This window comes from Beta vulgaris, chromosome 6, assembly GCF_026745355.1.
Source record: "Beta vulgaris subsp. vulgaris cultivar EL10 chromosome 6, EL10.2, whole genome shotgun sequence".
Lineage (NCBI taxonomy): Eukaryota > Viridiplantae > Streptophyta > Magnoliopsida > Caryophyllales > Amaranthaceae > Beta > Beta vulgaris.
In genome coordinates, this window is record NC_079207.1 from 23255986 (window position 1) to 23264472 (window position 8487).

The window sequence follows — 8487 nt, forward strand, 5'->3', positions numbered from 1 at the left end:
TATTTACAATGTTTCAAAATATGAGTTTTTATATTGATTTGTTATTCTTTTCATAATTATGAGTAAGTAGTTTTATTTCTAGGATTGTGGGGATCTATGTATGCAGTGAGGGATTGATAGATTAGTTTAATTGCCTTATATTTCAATTGTTTTCTATGGTTGAATCGTCCATGCTAGATTATAAGTTAGGCCTGATTTATTTATATTTCTATTATCGCAATACTGAATCTGCTTCGAGAGGAGAGATATCGTATAGGCTTTCAATCATTAGGCAAAGTGACCCTTGACCATGCGAGAGCGGTTAGGTGATCTTTGAGGGAGGTAATGTTCGAGAGAAATTACATGTACGCTAGATATTTTGACTTATTAGGTGGTTGTTATTCGTCCCGTATTTCCCGAACTGTATGCATAGTGATCCATAATCCTAGTACCTTACTAATTGATTTATACCTTCGTGTTTAATTCTGTTATGTGCTTAATTTAGTAACACAACCATCTTCAATCTTATTTTTGTGAGTATAATATTAGTGTTCATATATAATAATATAACTTTCTCCATGTGGATTCGATCTTGACTTCCTTGACTACTAGTTAGTGGATGTTAGGTTATTTTTTATTGGTGACACGACTTTAGCCTATCAATCAACAAGCTCCCAGGTTGCTCAACACCTTGTGTTATATTGGGTTATCTGTCCAATCATAGGGTCTATAAATGTTATGACTTATCAAGCAAGAAAAACATAATTTTTCGGCATGTTATTTTTGATAAAAATTAATTCCCATTTTCCACATTTCATAATCCTTCCCCTGCATCTTATGATGTCTTCGAACATGATTTTTCCCCCCTTGTTGTGCAATTTCAGCATTTTATTCCCCAAACACAAACCCAACGACCTCCCTTCACTTCTGACTAGCCCACGACTCATAATTCACCCCTGCATGATCCTCCCATTACTTGCCTATCACTAGATAGGCCCACTTCGCCTACTCCCTTACATGGACCAGCTATTCGTCCCCTTCTTCTTTCGTTGGCTCCCACTAATCCGAAATTTTGCCTAGACAAGATATGCCTTATTTGCAAGATGGAAGACCCGTTGATATGATCTTTAACCCATTAGGAGTACCTTCACGAATGAATGTAGGACAGATATTTGAATGTTCGCTCGGGTTAGCGGGGAGTCTGCTAGATAGACATTATCGAATAGCACCTTTTGATGAGAGATATGAACAAGAGGCTTCGAGAAAACTAGTGTTTTCGGAATTACCCTTCTTCCTTCGTTGGCTCCCACTAATCCGTCCACTCCTACTCCCTTAATTGGGCCAGCTCTTCGTCTCCTTCTAGCTTCTCTGGACCCAACTGACCAGCCCACTACCCTGCCCAGTCGTGCATACAGCCGTCTGCCCCTACTCCTCCATCTTCAAGCCCTTCTCCTTATGGCCCAAACTCCACAAATGCTTCTTCTCCTCCTCAGCCTAGCAGGATGGCCACAAGGAGCCAACATGGTACTTTTAAACCCAATAGGATCTTTAACTTGACAACTGCCACTAGCCCTTCCATTTCTCCTCTTGCCAAAAATCCCGTAAGTGCTTTACATGACGCGAATTGGAAAGCTTCCCTGATTGGCGAATATGATACTCTATTTAGAAATAAGACGTGAAAGCAGTCCCTTGTCCTGAAAATGTCAATCTTATTCGTTCTATGTGGATTTTTCGTCATAAAAAGAAATCTGATGGTTCTTCTGAGCGGTATAAAGCTCGTCTTGTAGGTGATGACAGGTGTCAAAAGGTTGGAGTTGACAATGACGAAATATTTAGTCCTGTTGTCAAATCGGCAACTATTCGGACTGTATTGAGTATTGCTCTTTCTCGTTCTTGGGCCATCCATCAATTGGATGTCAAGAATCCTTTTCTCTATGATAATCTCCATGAGACCATCTATATGCATCAGCCTATGAGGTTCCGCGATCCCACTCATTGTTATGGCTGAATTTTTTGACAGGATAACACTGACGCGACGACGCGATGATTCGAAGATGTAATACCATCTGACGTAAAGACACCGAAGATGCAAACCGAAGACACAGCGAAGGATGCAAGATTGAGAGCAGTGCATTGAATGGTAACGGTCCAGCCAAATAAGGCAAGAGCATTATAAGCCATAAATTCAGCCGTTAAAGGGGACAACATTAAGACGCTGGAGTGTGAGCATAGAAGATTCTCCATGATTCAAGCATAGAGATTAATGTAACAATTAGTGAATTTATTTTTGTATTCGTTGGGGGAAAAAAGCCAAAGAAAGAAGAAGGCATATGAAAGGGAGAGAGAGGTCAATGACATGTTTTTTACGCATATTGGAGAAGACATTAGAGTGAACTAACATTCTTGTAAACGACAATCAGTCACAAGAAAGATAGTGAACTATATTAGTTTGGTGGATCTCCAACCACCCGCGGTTTTTTACCCATCTTCATTGGGGTTTTCCGCGTCACCACTTTTGTGTGTTCATCCCCTTTGACTCCCCTTTGCATTCTTTTGTCGCATCAACTTTGACATCATCTGGTTGACACGTCCCACAAACTTTAATTTCATCATAAGTGATAAATTTTAGCATAAATAATTTGGCGCCCACCGTGGGGGCATAACCAGACCATCTAATATTCAAAATAACCACATCATCTGGTTGACACCTAACCTCGAGGAAATGCGAAGGCAGTACGAACAAATGAGAGCAGAAATGCTCGAAATAAAGCAAGCTAACGAGCGTCTAACTACCGACTTTACGACATCGCAGGAGAGGATCCAGAAATTGCAAGAGGAGTTAGCATCGTCCAGGCTTCGAAAGCCCGGCATCGAGAAAATCTGAATGACATCCCTTTGATGGGGAATCTTTTGGAGTCAGATGATGAAGAGCCTGAAGACGACGAAGAGCCCGAGGATGAAGAGCCCTTGAACAATGAAGAGAACGACCAAGGTGAAGGAGAAGCGAATCTTATGACAAAGCGCATGGCTCAAATCGAAAAGCAAAAAAGCGCTTGATGAAGCTCATGTCCCAGCTCCCTAGAGCCCCAACACCAGGCATCGTGGAGCATCTTGACGGCTACGCAGAGTCACCCTTCGTTGATAGGATCTCAAGGGCCGTGCTCCCCAAGAAGCTCAACCTGCCTACCTTAGCTGCTACTTATGATGGTTCAATTGATCCAGGCGAGCACGTCGCGCAATACAAGCAACGGATGTGGCAAGCGTCAATTCCCTGGCTTTGGTAGAGGCATGCATGTGCAAGTCTTTTGGAGCCACGCTCACCGGTCCCGCTCTCAAGTGGCGGGATCTCTCAAGCCAGCAAGCATTGGCAATTTCTTCACCCTAGTCAATAAGTTCTATGAGAAGTTCGAAGGCAGTCGCAGCCTGGAAAAGCAGACGAGCGACCTATATGGCGTCGTGCAAGGACCCAAAGAATCTGTTTGCGATTATTATAATCGCTTTTACAAAGAAATGATTAGCATTAAAGATCTTGATACTAAGACTGCTATTGAATGTTTCAGGAAAGGATTAATCTTGCGGTCGAAGCTATACAATCGTCTGACGAAGTACCCGTGCCAGACGTTTGAGGAAGTCAAGTCGCGAGCGTTAGCACAGATGAGGTTGGAGGAAGACGATGCCATCCTCAACACCATATCCACCCGACGCGCACAGATACTCCTGTTGATCGGAAGTCTTTTGTCCCTAATAAGAAGAACAACTGGCGAAGTCACCCTTATAGCCGTTCAAACCAGGTAAATAATGTTACCGACGTTGCGAAAGTGCAGGTAACAGGCGGAAGGAGTCGCCAACCTTCCCAGCTCTAGACTCCTACGGATTTTCTGTTGATGTCGGACGTGTCGTGAACGCTTTATCCAAAATCGGAGCGCCAGTTCGTTGGCCAAAAAAGATCGACCATCCGGAGGCGCAAAAAGATCAAACAAAGTGGTGTCAGTTCCATCATGACCATGGCCATAAGACGGAGGAGTGCATCGTGTTGTGACGAGAAGTCGCGTTCATGCTCAATAAGGGGCATCTTAAGGACCTCTTGAGCGACAAAGGTAAAGCGTCCTTCGGAGAAATACCGCAGTCCGACCTCCTGCGTCGCCCACACACGTAAAGGTAATCAACGTCATCTCTGGTGGATCTGATGTATGTGGACTAACGTATTCCGCAGCCAAAAGGCTAGCAAGAGAGGGTAACCCCTCGTCTGCTGTTTATAAATCTTGCAGGTCAGCTGAGGAACGCAAGCTCGAAGCAATGGCGACAACCTTTGATGACGACGACGTCTGCGACGTGGAGCATCACGATGGATTAGTCATATCCCTGACTGTTAGCAACTGCTTGTTGAAGCGAGTGTTAGTCGATACAACATCATATTCAAAAGCTCCCTCGAAGGTATGGGTTTGTGCGATAAAGATATTACTAAAAAATCTACTGTTTTGGTAGGTTTTAGTGGAGAGGCTCAACATACTGTCGGAGAGATCACACTGCCAACGCTAGCCAAAGGCGTCAACCTGCCAACCAGATTCAATGTTGGGGACTGCCCGTCAGCGTACAATATCATCCTCGGTACCCCATGGATACATAAGATGAAGGTTGTCCCTTCAAGCTATCATGAATCGCTGAAGTTTCCTACCAAATGGGGCGTCCAAGAGATAAAGGGCGAGCAGAAGTCTGCAAGGGAATGTTATAGTTCGTCACTCAAACCCCCAAAAGCGGCTATCTAGCAATTAAAGGATGGGTCAGCGCCCGACGGCCCAGCGAGCAGGACGTGGATGAAGTGATGCTCGATCCATCCATCCCCGATCGTGTCGTCGAATCGGAGCGACATTGTCGCAAGAAATCGAGGTCAGTTAGTTGATTTTTGAAAACTAACCAAGATTGTTTTGCTTGGTCCCATGAAGATATGACAGGAATCAGTCCCGACGTCATTACGCATAAGCTCAACGTCGACCCTGCTCACAAGCCTGTAAAGCAGAAGAGACGCAAGTTCGCTCCTGAAAGGAACCAAGTCATCAATGATGAGGTCCAGAAACTAATCGATACCGGAAAGATCCGCGAGTAAAATACCCAGATTGGCTAGCCAACGTCGTGGTGGTCAGCAAAAGAACGGGAAGTGGAGAGTCTGCATCGACTTCACGATTTAAACAAAGCATGTCCAAGGATCCGTTCCCCTCCCTCTATAGATGCAATGGTCACGCGAGGCCAGTCACGAGCTTTTAACGTTCATGGACGCGTATTCCGGGTACAACCAAATATTGATGCATCCGACGACCAAAGACACGCGTTTGTTACGATAAAGGTATATATTGTTACAAGGTTATGCCTTTTGGTTTGAAAAATGCAGGTGCCACATATCAGCGACTGGTTAACAAATGTTTAAAGATCAACTGGGTGACACTATGGAAGTGTACATCGACGATATGCTCGTCAAATCCAAGCGAGCAGCGATCACATTCAGCATCTGTCGGAGGCTTTCGACGTTTACGAAGGTTGGATGAAATTAAACCCTACTAAATGCACCTTTGGAGTGTCCGCAGGAAAATTTCTAGGGTACGTCGTGACACAACGAGGAATTGAAGCCAGCCAAGACAAATAAAAGCCATCATCAACATTCAGTCCCCACGAAGCGTCAAGGAAGTGCAAAAGTTGACTGGTGCGTAGCTGCGTTGAATCGTTTCATATCCCGGTCATCTGAGAAATGTCATCTATTTTATGACAACCTGAGAAAGAACAAGGGCTTCGAATGGACACAACAACACAAAGACGCGCTGCAAAAACTTAAAAGCTACTTAGCATCCGCCATTATGTCAAAACCAAATATCGGGGAAACGTTGCAGCTCTATCTCGCGGTAAGTAACGTGTCCGTCAGCGCTGTCCTGACGCGGGAAGCGGAGAGCCAGCACTACCAATCTACTATGTCAGTAAGTCTCTGCTAGACGCGGAGACCAGGTATTCTTCATTAGAAAAGCTCATTTTAGCCATAGTCGTAGCTGTTAAAAAAACTTAGGCACTATTTCGAAACACATACTTTGTCGTTATGACTAATTATCCTATCAAGTCTGTCTTGCGACATCCGGAATTGACAGGTCGCATGAGCAAGTGGGCAATACACTCAGCGCGTTGATATCCAGTTTCATCCAAGAACCGCTGTCAAGTCACAAGCTTTGGCAGATTTTGTGGCAGACTTTAGCCCAGAGCTAGAAAAGCTCGCAGACGACGAAGTCGCAAGGATTAATCAAGTGAACGACGACTCCTGGATATTGTTTGTTGATGGATCTTCTAATTTTCGTGGTGCAGGTCTAGGCATTGTGCTAAAGTCACCACAAGGGGGGAAGATAGTACGAGCCATTTGCTGTGAATTTAGAGCGATGAATAGCGAAGCCGAGTACGAGGCGCTCATAGCTGGAATGACATTAGCAAGAGACATGGGAGCGAAAGCATTGAAAGTCTTCAGCGATTCACTGTTGATAGTCAGCCAAGTCAAAGGCGAATTCGCAGCAAAAGACTCTAAAATGGCCATGTATTTAGAAATAGCTCAGAGTAAAAGTAAAGTGTTTAATTCGTTTGACATTTTGCAGATACCTAGGGACCAGAATACACAAGCGGATGCATTGGCCAATCTCGGATCTTCTTTAAGGGATGTTTCGTTTACGTCCGTCCCTATTGTTCATTTGACAAGCCCTGCTATCGCTAGGAGTATCGGGGATGCTGTCGCAACGACGACCGATCAGCCTCGAGACAATCATCGGGTCGTCGGTAATGTTGACAATCTCGCACCAGAAAGCGACCCTGACGACGAGGAAGTAAGTTTCAGTTGGACAAAACCATTTTATGATTTCCTTGCTAATGATGTACTCCTAACAGATAAGGAGGAAGCACGCAGAATTCGATTCAAGGCGTCGCAATACGTACTCATTCAAGGAGTACTGTTCAAAAAATCTGCCGCAGGCCCCTACCTGCGTTGTTTGGAGAAGGAGCAATGGGGGCAAGTCCTGAAGGACATGCATGACGGCACTTGTGGAAATCATACAGGGGGACGCAGCTTGTCCAATAGAGTATTGTGCATGGGTAATTATTGGCCAACAATGAGGAAAGACGCAATAAGGTATGTCGCCAATGCGATAGTTGTCAACGACATGCAGGTATGACGCACAAACCCTGTGATTCTTACGGATTTTCCGTGTCGAAGGCGTCGTAAATGCCTTATCCAAAATCGGAGCAGCCGTCCGTTAGCCAAAGAAGAGGGACCGACCGGAAGCGCAAAAAGATCAAACAAGGTGGTGTTAGTTCCATCATGACCATGACCATAAGATGGAAGAATGCATTACGTTGCGACGAGAGGTCGCGTTCATGCTTAATAAGGGGCACCTTAAAGTCCTCTGAGCGAAAAAGGTAAAGCGTCCTTCGGTAGGAATACCGCGCAGTCCGACCCTCCTGCATCGCCCACGCACGTAAAGGTAATCAATGTTATTTCTGGTGGGTCTGATGTATGTGGACTAACGTATTTCGCAGCCAAAAGGCTAGCAAGAGAGGGTACTCCCTCGTCCGCCGTTTTTAAATCTTGCAGGTCAGTGGAAGAACGCAAGCTCAAAGCAATTTCAATAACCTTTGATGACGACGACATTTGCGACTTGGAACATCACGATGGACTAGTCATATCCCTGACCGTCGGTAATTGCTTGTTGAAGCGGGTGTTAGTCGATGGGGGCAGCTCAGCCAACATTATATTCAAAAGCGCCCTCAAAGGTATGGGTTTGTGCGATAAAGATATTACTAAAAAATCTAGTGTTTTGGTAGGATTCAGTGGAGAGGCCCAACATAATGTCGGAGAGGTCACATTGCCAACATTAGCCAAAGGCGTCAACCTGCCGACCAAATTCAGCGTCGTGGATTGCCCGTCCGCGTATAACATGATTTTCGGCACTCCATGGATACACAAGATGAAGGCCGTCCCCTCAACTTATCATCAGTCGCTGAAGTTTCCAACTAAGTGGGTCGTCCAAGAAATAAAGGGCGAGCGAAAATCTGCAAGAGAATGCTATAGTTCGTCGTTCAAACCCCCAAAAGCGTCCATCTAGCAATTAAAGGATGGGTTAGTGCCCGACGCGCCTAGCGAGCAGGACGTGGATGAAGTGATGCTCGATCCATCCATCCCCGATCGTGTCGTTCGAATAGGAGCGACATTGTCGCAAGAAATACGAGGTCAGTTAGTCGATTTTTTGAAAGCTAACCAAGATTGTTTTGCTTGGTCCTGTGAGGATATGACAGGAACCAGTCCTGACGTCATCATGCATAAGCTCAACGTCGACCCCGGTCAGAAGCCCATAAATAAAAAAAGACGCAAATTCGCACCTGAAAGGAATCAAAGTTGCTCAGATCAAATAAAAGCTATTATCAATATCCAATCTCCACGGAGCATCAAGGAGGTACAAAAGTTGACCGGTCGTGTAGCCGCGCTAAATCGCT